This window comes from Cherax quadricarinatus, chromosome 13 (assembly GCF_038502225.1).
Source record: "Cherax quadricarinatus isolate ZL_2023a chromosome 13, ASM3850222v1, whole genome shotgun sequence".
In the NCBI taxonomy this organism is placed as follows: domain Eukaryota; kingdom Metazoa; phylum Arthropoda; class Malacostraca; order Decapoda; family Parastacidae; genus Cherax; species Cherax quadricarinatus.
Window position 1 is genome coordinate 12,662,625 of NC_091304.1, and position 13,335 is coordinate 12,675,959.

General features: G+C 43.8%; 1 protein-coding gene across 3 annotated transcripts in view; it reads right to left on the bottom strand.

The window, feature by feature from the left end:
* The window catches only part of LOC128688631 (uncharacterized), a 42,712-nt gene that overhangs the window by 14,987 nt on the left and 14,390 nt on the right, over positions 1-13,335 (bottom strand). The window contains exon 2 of one of the 3 annotated variants that reach the window (XM_053776543.2): positions 12,769-12,934. The exons of the other annotated variants lie outside the window; for them this stretch is intronic. The gene's annotated coding sequence lies outside the window, so the exon portion shown is untranslated. The remainder of the gene's footprint in view (positions 1-12,768; positions 12,935-13,335) is intronic. 3 annotated transcript variants of the gene reach the window in all.

Below are 13,335 nucleotides of genomic sequence, written 5' to 3' on the forward strand. Positions count from 1 at the left end.
GTAGTGTGTGAGTGTCTTCGTGAAGCTGGTTCTTATATTTGCCGGTGTTACGTTCACTGCTGATGCAATACAGTTTAGCAACGCCTCGAGGGAGAGCTTCGATGTGATGTGTACCTCGGGTCCTGTGTTTTGTTCCCTCACTAAACCAGATTCCACACAAATTGGTACCCTGTCGTCGGTCGCCTTTTTTTTACAACCCCCTCACCATCATGACTTGCACTTGGTGTGTAGGCGTGTGTGTGTGTGTGTGTGTGTGTGTGTGTGTGTGTGTGTGTGTGTGTGTGTGTGTGTGTGTGTGTGTGTGTGTGTACTCCAGCGCTTGATAATGTCTCTTGACTTTCCACTGACTGACATGAAATTGCTTTGTCATATCTATTTTTGTAGCTGTGTATGGAGTCCACTTCCACTGTGTCATTGTTCAGGTCACGATACTTCTGTACTTGTCTTAAATTGAAAAAGAAAACTGTGATACTTCTGTGGTGTGTTGAATTATGAAGTTTCCAACTACGTCCTTTTATTCATGTTTCCTCTCTGGTAAACAATCTGTTCTTTTGTCTACCTTGTCTATACTCTGGATTATTTTGTCTGTCATGATCATATTCCTTATTTGTTTGCTTCTCCACTGACGTAAGATCCATGTAACGTAGTCTTTCTTCACAGCGAATATTCCTCAACTAAGGCACCAGTCTTAATGCACTCCTTTGTATTTTCTCACGTTACACGTTGTACTTTACTAGTTGAGGGTTCCACACAGGTGCTGTATACTCATGAAGGGCCGCGCGGTTCCCTGAGTGCCTATCTTATCCATGTGAGTTTAGCCTTTGAAACAGACATTATTATTAAATTAGACACATGTGCAACTCTTGGGTATCTTTATTGAGGAAACGTTTCGCCACACAGTGGCTTCATCAGTCCATACAAAGGATAAACTTGAAGAACAGGAGGAGAATGAGGTAATCAGTCCCTCAACCTTGAGTCGATGTGGTCAGTCCATCAATCTTGAATAGAATACGGCATATGAGCAGAGAAGCAGCTTATAAACCGTATGGCAGGAGAGGTGCAGCAGTCGTAGGTGGTGTCACATTTGTCCAATGTGGAAGTAAGTCGTGCCCAAGGGTTAGGCAAGCGAAGAATTCCCAAGTATTAAGATCCCAAGAAGTTGCAGTGTCTGACAGGGCACGACCTACTTCCACATTGGACAAATGTGACACCACCTATGACTGCTGCACCTCTCCTGCCATACGGTTTATAAGCTGCTTCTCTGCTCATATGCCGTATTCTATTCAAGATTGATGGACTGACCACATCGACTCAAGGTTGAGGGACTGATTACCTCATTCTCCTCCTGTTCTTCAAGTTTATTCTTTGTATGGACTGATGAAGCCACTGTGTGGCGAAACGTTTCCTCAATAAAGATACCCAAAAGTTGCACATGTGTCTAATTTAACAACGTGTAGGTTCTTTGAACCATTCATCTGCAAGACATTGTTATGTCTGTGAACCTCAAGGAACAAATTCAATGTAGTGTATATTCTTACGTTAGTCGTATCATGTGAAGCTATGAGGCTTGAAAGGTCCGACCTTCCAGTTATGAGTCCCTGCTGGTGCTAAGTGAGGACGTTAGTTCATTCCAGATGCGTCACAAGTTTTTTCTGTCATATTTTACAGCAATTTACATGCTACACTAGTTAGGAACGCTGGTCTGTAAGTCTACCTTCCAGCCTGTCTCCTATTATTCAATATGGAAATTATGTTTGCTATCTCCGAGTTATCTGTCATTTATGACAGATAACTCGTGCGAGTGACTGGCACATTTCAGTTCCTCTTCCAGTTCTTGTTGATGTTTCACTGCGTTCTGACTTATTTGATGCTAGTTTCATCAGCAGGAGACTATTTTCTTCCTCAATGGTGTTTTCACAGTTTCATATTTGACTTTTCGCTTTCCTATCTTTGCCTTAAATATCAAGATAATAGACGACAGTCCGTAATCTAGACAGATAAAGATAATCCTTTTCGACAGAGAGCCTTAGTGAGCACTCAGTCCTCTAAACTCTGTCGTACTTACCCGCTCCCTTCTAGCTTTGGTACTGGCTCGTGCTGAATTACATACGAGTATGGTATAAACCTTAGTAATTGATACCGACAAATTGGTCTAAAAAAATGCGTGAGCAAACACTTGGACATATTTATTAGAAAACATTTCGGTCTGGGACCTTGATCACATCTAACACACAGAGACGGGTATAGAGAGGGTCTCCAGGACGGGTCCTGGCCCGGGTCTTCTACATGCAGTGACCCGGCAACACAGAGTAAAGGACAGTATATATAGGCGGACAGTGGGATGTAAGTGACACATAATGACCAGAAAAATGACATGTTTGAGATGAGGACCGGTAGGCAATGAGGTACTCACCTAATTGTACATACCTGATTGTGGTTGCAGGGATCGAGACTTAGCTCCTGGCCTTGCCTCTTCATTGATCACTACTAGGTCCTCTCTCTCTCTCTCTGATTCCTGAGCTTTGTCAAGCCTCATCTTAAAGCTATGTATGGTTCCTGCCTCCACCACATCACTTGCTAGGCTATTCCACTTCCTGACGACTCTATGACTGAAGAAATACTTCCTAACACCCCTGTGACTCGTCTGAGTCTTCAGCTTCCAATTGTGACCCCTTGTTTCTGTGCCCCATCTTTGGAACATCCTATCTCTGTCCACCTTATCTATTCCACGCAGTATTTTGTATGTCGTTATCATGTCTCCCCTGACCCTGTGTTGTTATGTAGATGGTGCTTTGCCTGGTTGAGCATCATACATGATAATGTTTTCGAAATTTTGCAGTTTCCAGTATTATGTTCTACTGTGTCAGTGGCGGCGATTAGCGAGGCTTCCAGACACCGTCGGCGTCTAGAATCTTGTTTGAGCTGTACCTCATTACAAGTCATTATAAGTCCCGTGGAGTCCTTGTAGAGGACACAGTCTGCTAGATATTATATATTTATGTTGCTTAACTCTAGTCTCAAGAGATTTGGCAGTTTGTCCTAAATCAAAGGTATCACTGGTACATCTCTTGAGGCCAGAGTTAAGCATCGTAAATATCAGTCCCTCAGCCTTGAATCGATGTCGATCATTCTTGATAAGAATACGGCATATGGGCGAAGAAGGGGATTATATACTGCAGACAGGAAAGCTGCAGCAGTTGTAGGTGTCACCTTGGACAAATTCACAGGTGGAAGTAGGTCATACATATAGTGTGGGTTAGATACCATTTTGTCCTAGGCACATGTCGATTAGACACTAGGCCTGTTGTATATGCGTACATGTGTGTGTGTGTACTCACCTATTTGTACTCACCTATTTGTGGTTGCAGGGGTCGAGTCCTAGCTCCTGGCCCCGCCTCTTCACCGGTTGCTACTAGGCCCTCTCTCTCCCCGCTCCATGAGCTTTATCAAACCTCGTCTTAAAACTGTGTATGGTTCCTGCCTCCACTACGTCATTTTCTAGGCTATTCCACTGCCTTACAACTCTATGACTGAAGAAATACTTCCTACTATCTCTCTGACTCATTTGTGTCTTCAACTTCCAATTGTGGCCTCTTGTTTCTGTGTCCCCTCCCTGGAACATCCTGTCTTTGTCCACCTTGTCTATTCCACGCAGTATTTTATATGTCGTTATCATGTCTCCCCTGACCCTCCTGTCCTCCAGTGTCGTCAGGCCGATTTCCCTTAATCTTTCTTCATAGGACATTCCCCTTAGCTCTGGAACTAACCTTGTTGCAAACCTTTGTACTTTCTCTAGTTTCTTGTGTGTGTGTGTGTGTGTGTGTGTGTGTGTGTGTGTGTGTGTGTGTGTGTGTGTGTGTGTGTGTGTGTGTGTGTGTGTGTGTGTATGTATGTGTGTGTGTGTGTATGTGTGTGTGTGTGTGTGTGTGTGTGTGTGTGTGTGTGTGTGTGTGTGTGTGTGTGTGTGTGTGTGTGTGTGTGTGTGTGTTTGTGTGTATGTATGTGTGTGTGTGTGTGTGTGTGTGTGTACTCCCCTAGTTGTACTCACTTAATTGTGGTTGCAGGGGTCGAGACTCAGCTCCTGGCCCCGCCTCTTCACTGACCGCTACTGGGTCCTCCCTCTCCCTGCTCCAAGAGCTTCATCATACCTCGTCTTACATTACGTATGGTTCCTGCCTCCACTACATCACTTGCCAGACTGTTACACTTCGAACAACTCTGTAGCTGAAGAAATACTTCCTAACATTCCTTTGACTCATCTGAGTCTTCAGCTTCCAATTGTGACCCCTTGTTTATTTGTCCCATCTCTGGAACATCCTGTCTCTGTCCACCTTATCTATTCCACGCAGTATTATTTTGTATGTCGTTACCATGTCTCCCCTGACCCTCCTGTCCTCCAGTGTCTTCAGACCGATTTCAGTTAACCTTTCTTCGTAGGACATTCCCCTTAGCTCTGGAATCAGTCTTGTTGCAAACCTTTGCACTTTCTCTAATTTGTTGACGTGCTTGACCAGGTGTGGGTTCCAAACTGGTGTTGCGTACTCCAGTATGGGCCTGATGTACACAATGTATAGAGTCTTGAACAATTTCTTTCTGAGGTATCGGAACGCTATTCTCAGGTTTGCCAGGCGCCCGTATGCTGCAGTAGTTATCTGGTTAATGTGTGCTTCTGGCGACGTGCTCGATATTATACTCACCCCTAGATATTTCTCTCTGAGTGAGGTTTGCAGTCTTTGGCTGCCTAGCCTATACTCTGTCTGCAGTCTTCTTTGCCCTCCTCTGATCTTCATGACTTTGCATTTGGCAGGGTTAAATTCTAGGAGCCAGTTGCTGGACCACGCGCCCAGCCTGTCCAGGTCTCTTTGTAGACCTGTCTGGTCCACATCTGATTTAATTCTCCTCATTAACTTCACATCATCTGCAAACTGGGAGACTTCTGAGTCTATTCCTCCCGTCATGTCATTCACATATACCAAGAACAGCACTGGTCCCAGGACTGACCCTGTGGGACCCCACTCGTCACAGGCGCCCACTGTGATACCTCATCACGTACCATGACTCGCTGTTGCCTCCCTGTGAGGTATTTTTTGATCCATTGCAGTGCCTTCCCTTTTATATGAGCCTGATCCTCTAGCTTCTGTACTAATCTCCTTTGAGGAACTGTGTCGAAGGCCTTCCTGCAGTCCAAGAAAATGCAATCAACCCACCCCTCCCTCTCATGTCTTACTTCAGGTACCTTGTCATGAAACTCTAGTAGGTTTGTGACACAGGATTTGCCTTCCATGAATCCTTGCTAGTTGTCGTTTATAACCTTGTTCCGCTCCAGGTGCTCCACCACTCTCCTCCTGATAATCTTCTCAATGACTTTGCATTCTATACACGTCAGTGACACTGGTTCATAATTTAGAGCCTCGTTTCTGTCTTCCTTCTTAAAGATGGGGACTACATTTGCCGTCTTGTGTGTGTGTGTAGTAGTAGTAGTTACTAGTTGTCAAAGGCACTTGTCGAGAGACACTTGGCCTGTTGTGTGTGAAGTGGTTATGTGTGTGTGTGTGTGTGTGTGTGTGTGTGTGTGTGTGTGTGTGTGTGTGTGTGTACTCACCTAATTCACCTAATTGTGGTTGCAGGGGTCGAGACTCAGCTCCTGGCCCCGCCTCTTCACTGATCGCTACTAGGTCCTCTCTCTCTCTGCTTCCTGAGCTGTATCATAGCTCTTCTTAAAACTATGTATGGTTCCTGCCTCCACTACTTCACTTGCTAGGCTATTCCACTTCCTGACAACTCTATGACTGAAGAAATACTTCCTAACGTCCCTGTGACTCGTCTGAGTCTTCAGCTTCCAGTTGTGACCCCTTGTCCCTGTGTCCCCTCTCTGGAACATCCTATCTCTGTCCACCTTGTCTATTCCCCGCAGTATCTTGTATGTCGTTATCATGTCTCCCCTGACCCTTCTGTCCTCCAGTGTCGTCAGTCCGATTTCCCTCAACCTTTCCTCGTACGACATTCCCCTGAGCTCTAGGACTAGCCTTGTTGCAAACCTTTGTACTTTCTCTAACCTCTTGACGTGCTTGACCAGGTATGGGTTCCAGACTGGTGCTGCATACTCCAGTATGGGCCTAACATACACAGTGTACAGTGTCTTGAACGATTCCTTATTAAGGTATCGGAACGCTATTCTGAGGTTTGCCAGGCGCCCGTATGCTGCAGCGGTTATTTGGTTGATGTGTGCCTCCGGTGATGTGCTCGGTGTTATGGTCACCCCAAGGTCTTTCTCCCTGAGTGAGGTCTGTAGTCTTTGTCCACCTAGCCTATACTCTGTCTGCGGTCTTCTTTGCCCCTCCCCAATCATCATGACTTTGCATTTGGCTGGATTGAATTTGAGAAGCCAGTTACTGGACCACATGTCCGGCCTGTCCAGATCTCTTTGCAGTCCTGCCTCATCCTCATCCGGTTTAATTCTTCTCAACTTCACGTCATCTGCGAACAGGGACACTTCAGAGTCTATTCCTTCCATCATGTCGTTCACATACATCAAAAATAGCACTGGTCCTAGAACTGACCCCTGTGGGACCCCGCTCGTCACAGGCGCCCACTGTGATACCTCTTCACGTACCATGACTTGTTGCTGCCTCCCTGTCAGGTATTCCCTGATCCATTGCAGTGCCCTCCCTGTTACATGCGCCTGATCCTCCAGCTTCTGCACTAATCTCTTGTGGGGAACTGTGTCAAAGGCCTTCATGCAGTCTAGGAAAACGCAATCTATCCACCCCTCTCTCTCGTGTCTTACTTCTGTTACCTTGTCATAAAACTCCAGGAGGTTTGTGATACACGATTTACCTTCCATGAACCCATGCTGGTTTTCATTTATAAACTTGTTCCTTTCCAGGTGTTCGACCACTCTCCTCCTGATAATCTTCTCCATGACTTTGCACACAAAAAAAAATACATGTCGGAGACACAGGTCTGTAGTTTAGCGCCTCGTTTCTGTTTCCTTTCTTAAATATGGGGACTACATTAGCTGTCTTCCATTTCTCATGTAGTTGCCTAGTTTCAAGGGATGTGTTGAAGATTGTGGTTAGAGGCACGCACAGGGAGATGTCCTGTCCCACCGCCTTTGAGGTGTCAAGGTCACTTAGGAGCTTCTTCACCTCCTCCTCGGTTGTTCGTATGTCATCCAACACTTGTTGGTATATTCCCTCTAGATGTTCCCTTCTGTGCTGTCTTCCCACAGCCTTTCCTGTCTCTACTGTAAAAACTTCCTTAAATCTCCTGTTCAGCTCCTCACATACCTCCTGATCATTTCTTGTGAGTTCTCCACCTTCTGTCCTTAATCTGATCACCTGATCTTTGACTGTTGTCTTCCTCCTGATGTGGCTATACAACAGTTTCGGGTCAGTCTTGATTCTCGATGCTATGTCATTTTCATACTGTCGCTGGGCCTCCCTCCTTACCTGTGCGTACTCATTCCTGGCTCTGCGACTGATCTCCCTATTTTCGTGTGTTCTCTGCCTTCTGTACTTTTTTCATTCTCTATTGCACTTTGTTTTTTGCCTCCTTACACCTGTGTGTGTGTGTGTGTGTGTGTGTGTGTGTGTGTGTGTGTGTGTTAGTTACCATTTTGTCCTAGGCACATGTCGATTAGACACTAGGCCTGTTGTAGGTGTGTAGGTGTAGGTGTGTAGGTGTGTAGGTGTGTGTGTGTGTGTGTGTGTGTGTGTGTGTGTGTGTGTGTGTGTGTGTTAGTTACCATTTTGTCCTAGGCACATGTCGATTAGACACTAGGCCTGTTGTAGGTGTGTAGGTGTGTGTGTGTGTGTGTGTGTGTGTGTGTGTGTGTGTGTGTGTGTTAGTTAGTTAGTTAGTTACCATTTTGTCCTAGGCACATGTCGATTAGACACTAGGCCTGTTGTGTGTGTGTAGGTGTGTAGATGTGTAGGTGTGTAGGTGTGTAGATGTGTAGGTGTGTAGGTGTGTAGGTGTGTAGGTGTGTAGGTGTGTAGGTGTGTGTGTGTGTGTGTGTGTGTGTGTGTGTGTGTGTGTGTGTGCGTGTGTGTGTGTGTGCGTGTGTGTGTGTGTATGTGTGTGTGTGTGTGTGTGTGTGTGCGTGTGTGTGTGTGTGTGTGTATGTGTGTGTGTGTGTGTGCGAGCGTACGTGTGCATACTTATGAAAGTGTACGTATATTACAATGCACGTGTTGGGGTGTTTGTACATATATATATATATATATATATATATATATATATATATATATATATATATATATATATATATATATATATATATATATATATATATATATATATATATATATATATATATATATATATATATATATATATATATATATATAAAAACCCAAGACGGCGCTACCAGCCTCAAAAAATTACATAGACAACAAGATGGTCCTCAGACGTACACACTAAACTTGAAGTAAACTTTTTTCTAACGATTTTTGAGTTGTCAGCCAATAACGCAGAGAGAATGCGTGTCTTGGCCCAGGTGAGAGAGACCACCACATCACCTGCCATTATGTCAGCAGGTGTAGTCCACTTCCGCAGATTGATTGTCCCTCCAACTCAGAGGCTGGGGAAAACCCGGTTTGAGAAACCGGTCATCGCGGATAAACAACTCTGACGTCAACATTATTATTTTTGGTAAAAGGTCACAAGTGCAACTAATGGGACATTTTACTGTGGCAGCGTTTCGCTCTCCAGGAGCTTTTGTCAGGCCGTTACAAACAATACATGGACACTGAGGATATATATAGGGTTTAGAGTTAGCTTTGCTTGGCACCTCACTGCAGAACCTACATGTACTTTCTATGCCCATGTATTGTTTGTAACAGCTTGATAAAACTCCTGGAGAGCGAAACGTTGCCACAGTAAAGTGCCACATTAGTTGCACTTGTGTCGTCATACCTAACATTGTCGGTAATTCTACCAACATTAATAGAACAGTAACATTAGTCGAGAGTGAACTCAGGATGATCATATATCTTATTTCTTCGTTAATCCAGTGATATAGATCCATACATAGAATTTATTCTTCATAGAGAGAATCCCTCAGCATAGGCACCAGTCTGAGCCTAACACCAAACCAGCTGAGAGGGACGTGATACCTCACCTAGCACGCCAGGTTGGCAGGTTGCCACACCGGTAAGGAGAACCTTCATTATATCGACCTTGAATGACTGCAGCTCCGCCCACCTCCCCTCCAGGCGATGTATAGCCCCTCCATATTTATTGCTCATCCTTGTATTGAATATTACACAGAAACACACACACACACACACACACACACACACACACACACAAATTTCAACATATCATGGTATAATTTAACAAGATTTGTAAAGTTATACCATGAATTAAGGAAAGATCCTGGACTTCATCTTACGAAAGCAGACAAAGCAAATGTGTTGGTAATTATGGACAAGGTAGATTGTAGGGAGAAAATAAATATGATATTAGGAGACAGGTAAACTCAGGCACCTCTTAAATGACTAATATGGAAACTAAAAACATGGAAAGAGAGAAAAAAAGATAAACTAGTGATCAGAGACTAAGACGAAAATGCTAGTATCAATAAGAGGACAAAATATCCTCATGGGAGAAACGTCACAAATGGGGCACCACAAGGATTTATACTTGCCCCATAGATATTTTTTAATTTTTATAATGGATTCACCAGAATAAACACGTTACTATATTAATGTGCTCATGGAGGACGAACACATCTTATGTATAATAAAAAAAAATAGCAAATGTTTGTTGTCCTGGAGGGAACACTGGAAATTAGTCAAATCTAGCGCAACTCTTACCCAAAGTTCGCTAGTAGTGGGATACACCTGAAGTGGATTAGGACCACTAACATGACCTTCATACTGCGCACACACACTACACTTCTTAACATACTCAGAAATATCAAATGCCATACGAGGCCAAAAGTATTTCAATCTGGCTTGTTTTACAGAACAATCGATACCAGGGTGTGCAGCAGCTGGTACATCATGAACCAGCTGTAAGGTTACATTCACTAGTGACTGTAGAATTACTAATTACATAATGACTTTGATAAAGTAGAGCAAATGAAGTGAAAGATCGTATTTAATCTATAAAAATAACATGTAATAAAAATGGGAGAAAGCAAAATTAGACCACATAAATACTGGAAACTGAGTAACACAACACTGAGAGTTTGAGACAATGAAGAGAAGTTAGGAGTCGTTAGTGAGGAAAAAAATGTCACCAGGAAATCGTATGTCAGTGTGAGAGACTCGTGTATAATGGCACACTGTGTAATAGCCAGCATATATACGGATGGAGAAATGCAAGAAAAAGCTTTTTGCAATATTTATTTATATGTAGCGAAAAACGCTGAACTTGTCTGCTTGGACTTCATGCTCTTTTTTTTGCAACATTGCAAGCTCCTGATGACGTGTTGATTGGAACACGAAAGGCCTAGTGCTATCATTCAACACCCTGGATAGTATCAAAGCCCAGCCCTATCTAAGGAATAATGCCACCCGATACCAGTCGACTTATACCCAGGCACCTACTTACTGCTAGGTGAACAGGGGCAGCAGGTGTAAGAAAACTAACTCCCAGGTACCTACTTACTTCTAGGTGAACAGGGGCAGCAGGTGTAAGAAGACTAACTCCCAGGTACCTACTTACTTCTAGGTGAATAGGGGCAGCAGGTGTAAGGAAACACTCCCAATATTTCCACCCGTACCGGGGATCGAACCATGGACACTCAGCGTGTGTGAGCTGAGTGCTACCAACCGAACCACGGTAAAACTTAGGCTAAAACTGGAAAAAAAACATCTGTCTTGTTCTACACTTACGAACTTGTGGATAAAATGGAAAAGATCTAAATAAAAACTACAAAATGACTCCCAGAGATAAAAAAAAATAAATATAGGAAGAGAGAAGAGACGATAACAGTAAGGACATAAAAGACATGATAACAGTAAGGAAAATAAAAGGGTATGAAGGAACAGATAAAGATATCTTACCGTTAACAGTGATAACAAAGTGATAGCAGTTGATAATCATTAAAATCTGCAGCCAAGTGAGACTAAAATTTGTTCTTGGCGAACATAGTGGTGGAAGAGTGGAATAAATTATAAATTAGCTGTAGTTAGTAGTAGTAGTAATAGCAGTTAGTAGTAGTAGCAGTTAGTAGTAGTAGTAGTAGCAGTTAGTAGTAGTAGTAGTAGTTGTCGTAGTAGTAGTTGTCGTAGTAGTAGTAGAAAAATAGTAATAATATTAGTTTACCTAGAGTTTACCTGGAGAAGGTATCGCGGATCAACGCCCCCGCGGCTCGGTCTGAGACCAGGCCTCATAGTGTAAGTATTCACATAGTGATAGCAGACACAGCATCAGTAGTAAACACATGCGCAAGAATAAACACAACTGAATATCTCACTTTATTACACAACTGGTAAATAAAGCTACGCTTGTTGCCAATGTTAATAACTGTGTAAGAAGAGCTGTCAGACGTAGCAGTCTCTGGAGGATGGACTCTATGGTGAGTGTTGGTGAGTCCAGACTCTTGGAAGAAGTGGGGAACGGGGTGTTGGAGAGATGAGATGGAGAGTGTTGGTGAAATCAGACTCTTGGAAGTGGGGGGGAGAGGGGATGTTGGAGAGATGAGAGGGAGAGTGTTGGTGAGACCAGATTCTTGGAAAAAGAGGGGAGCAGGGTGTTGGAGAGATAAGAGGGAGAGTGTTGGAGAGACGTGAGGGAGTCTGTAGGAAAGACGAGAGGGAGTGTGTTGGAGAGATGAGAGGGAGTGTGTTGAAGAGACAAAAGGGAGAGTGTTGAAGAGACGAAAGGGAGAGTGTTGAAGAGACGAAAGGGAGAGTGTTGAAGAGACGAAAGGGAGAGTGTTGAAGAGACGAAAGGGAGAGTGTTGAAGAGACGAAAGGGAGAGTGTTGAAGAGACGAAAGGGAGAGTGTTGAAGAGACGTGAGGGAGAGTGCTGAAGAGACGGGAAGGAAAAGTGCTGGGAAAGCGAAAGGGAAGGCAAAACCGTTGTGTCATTCTGTTAAAAATCTCTCCCATATTGTATGATATTGTGGAACCTTCATGGCCTCTGATTTCTGTCAATAAAGTGAAACTAACAATACTATTGTGTCAGGGATGTGGAGCGGTTAAGGGCGGGTTGAAGAGTGGTGGTTTGTGGCGCTGCCTGTCACTGTAAGACGCTGGGCTGCCTCTCACAAGCACCGGGTTATTAACTGTATTTACTGTTTTGTTTTTGGTAGATGTACGACCTCGAGGACGTTAACAACAGAGAAAGTAAATTTCCTCAACCCTTCAAATATATGAGTTATATATATATAGCATTGTTAAATGTAGGAGATACACCAGCGATCATTTACTGCACCATATTACCAAGAAGACAACAAGACATAATACCGTGACTGGAACAACACACAGGACACAATACCGTGACTGGAACAACACATAGGAGAGAGAAGCTTACGACGACGTTTCGGTCCGACTTGGACCATTTACAAGTCACACTGTGACTTGTAAATGATACAAGTCGGACCGAATCGCCGTCAAAAAGCTTCTCTCTATCCATACGTGCGGGTTATTTGTGTATTACCAAGATGACCACAATATCGCATCACTACGCTGCAAGGCCACACTTACACACCACTGAACCCAACACCCAGGAAACGGGCCACAAAATTCTCTTGGGTAATCAGTTTGCAATAATAATGGAGTGTTTACACGACTAATGAATTCACTTACTTGAGCAATGAGTTGGTTACAAAACTAGTGAATTCAGACACATGAACAATGCAGAGCAGGGTGTTAATGTCTCAGAGAAGAGCTTTGTTCAAGGCTGCTGCTCCTCTTGTGCTGTTAATATAGTGAGTTTTCTGTACTCTCGTAGCAACTCTTTTCCACAGCATGACTGTCACAAGCAAAAATATAACTATTAAACCATATAACATCACCTTAACACACCACATCACACCATATCGCCAAACCACTTCACGGCACACAACATCACATCACCGAACCACATTACGGGACATCACCACACCACGGTACACCACATCACGACACATCACTTCACCACATCACGGCACATCACTGCACATCACATCACACCACACCACATCACGACACATCACCTCACGACATCACGGCACATCACCACATCACGGCACATCGTACATCACGGCACATCACACCACGATATTGCCACACCACACCAAATTAATTATCAAACCACATCAAGCTATCAAGCTATCACCACATCACCCCACCATATGACCACATCACAAATAACCATCATTTCGCCGCTCACGA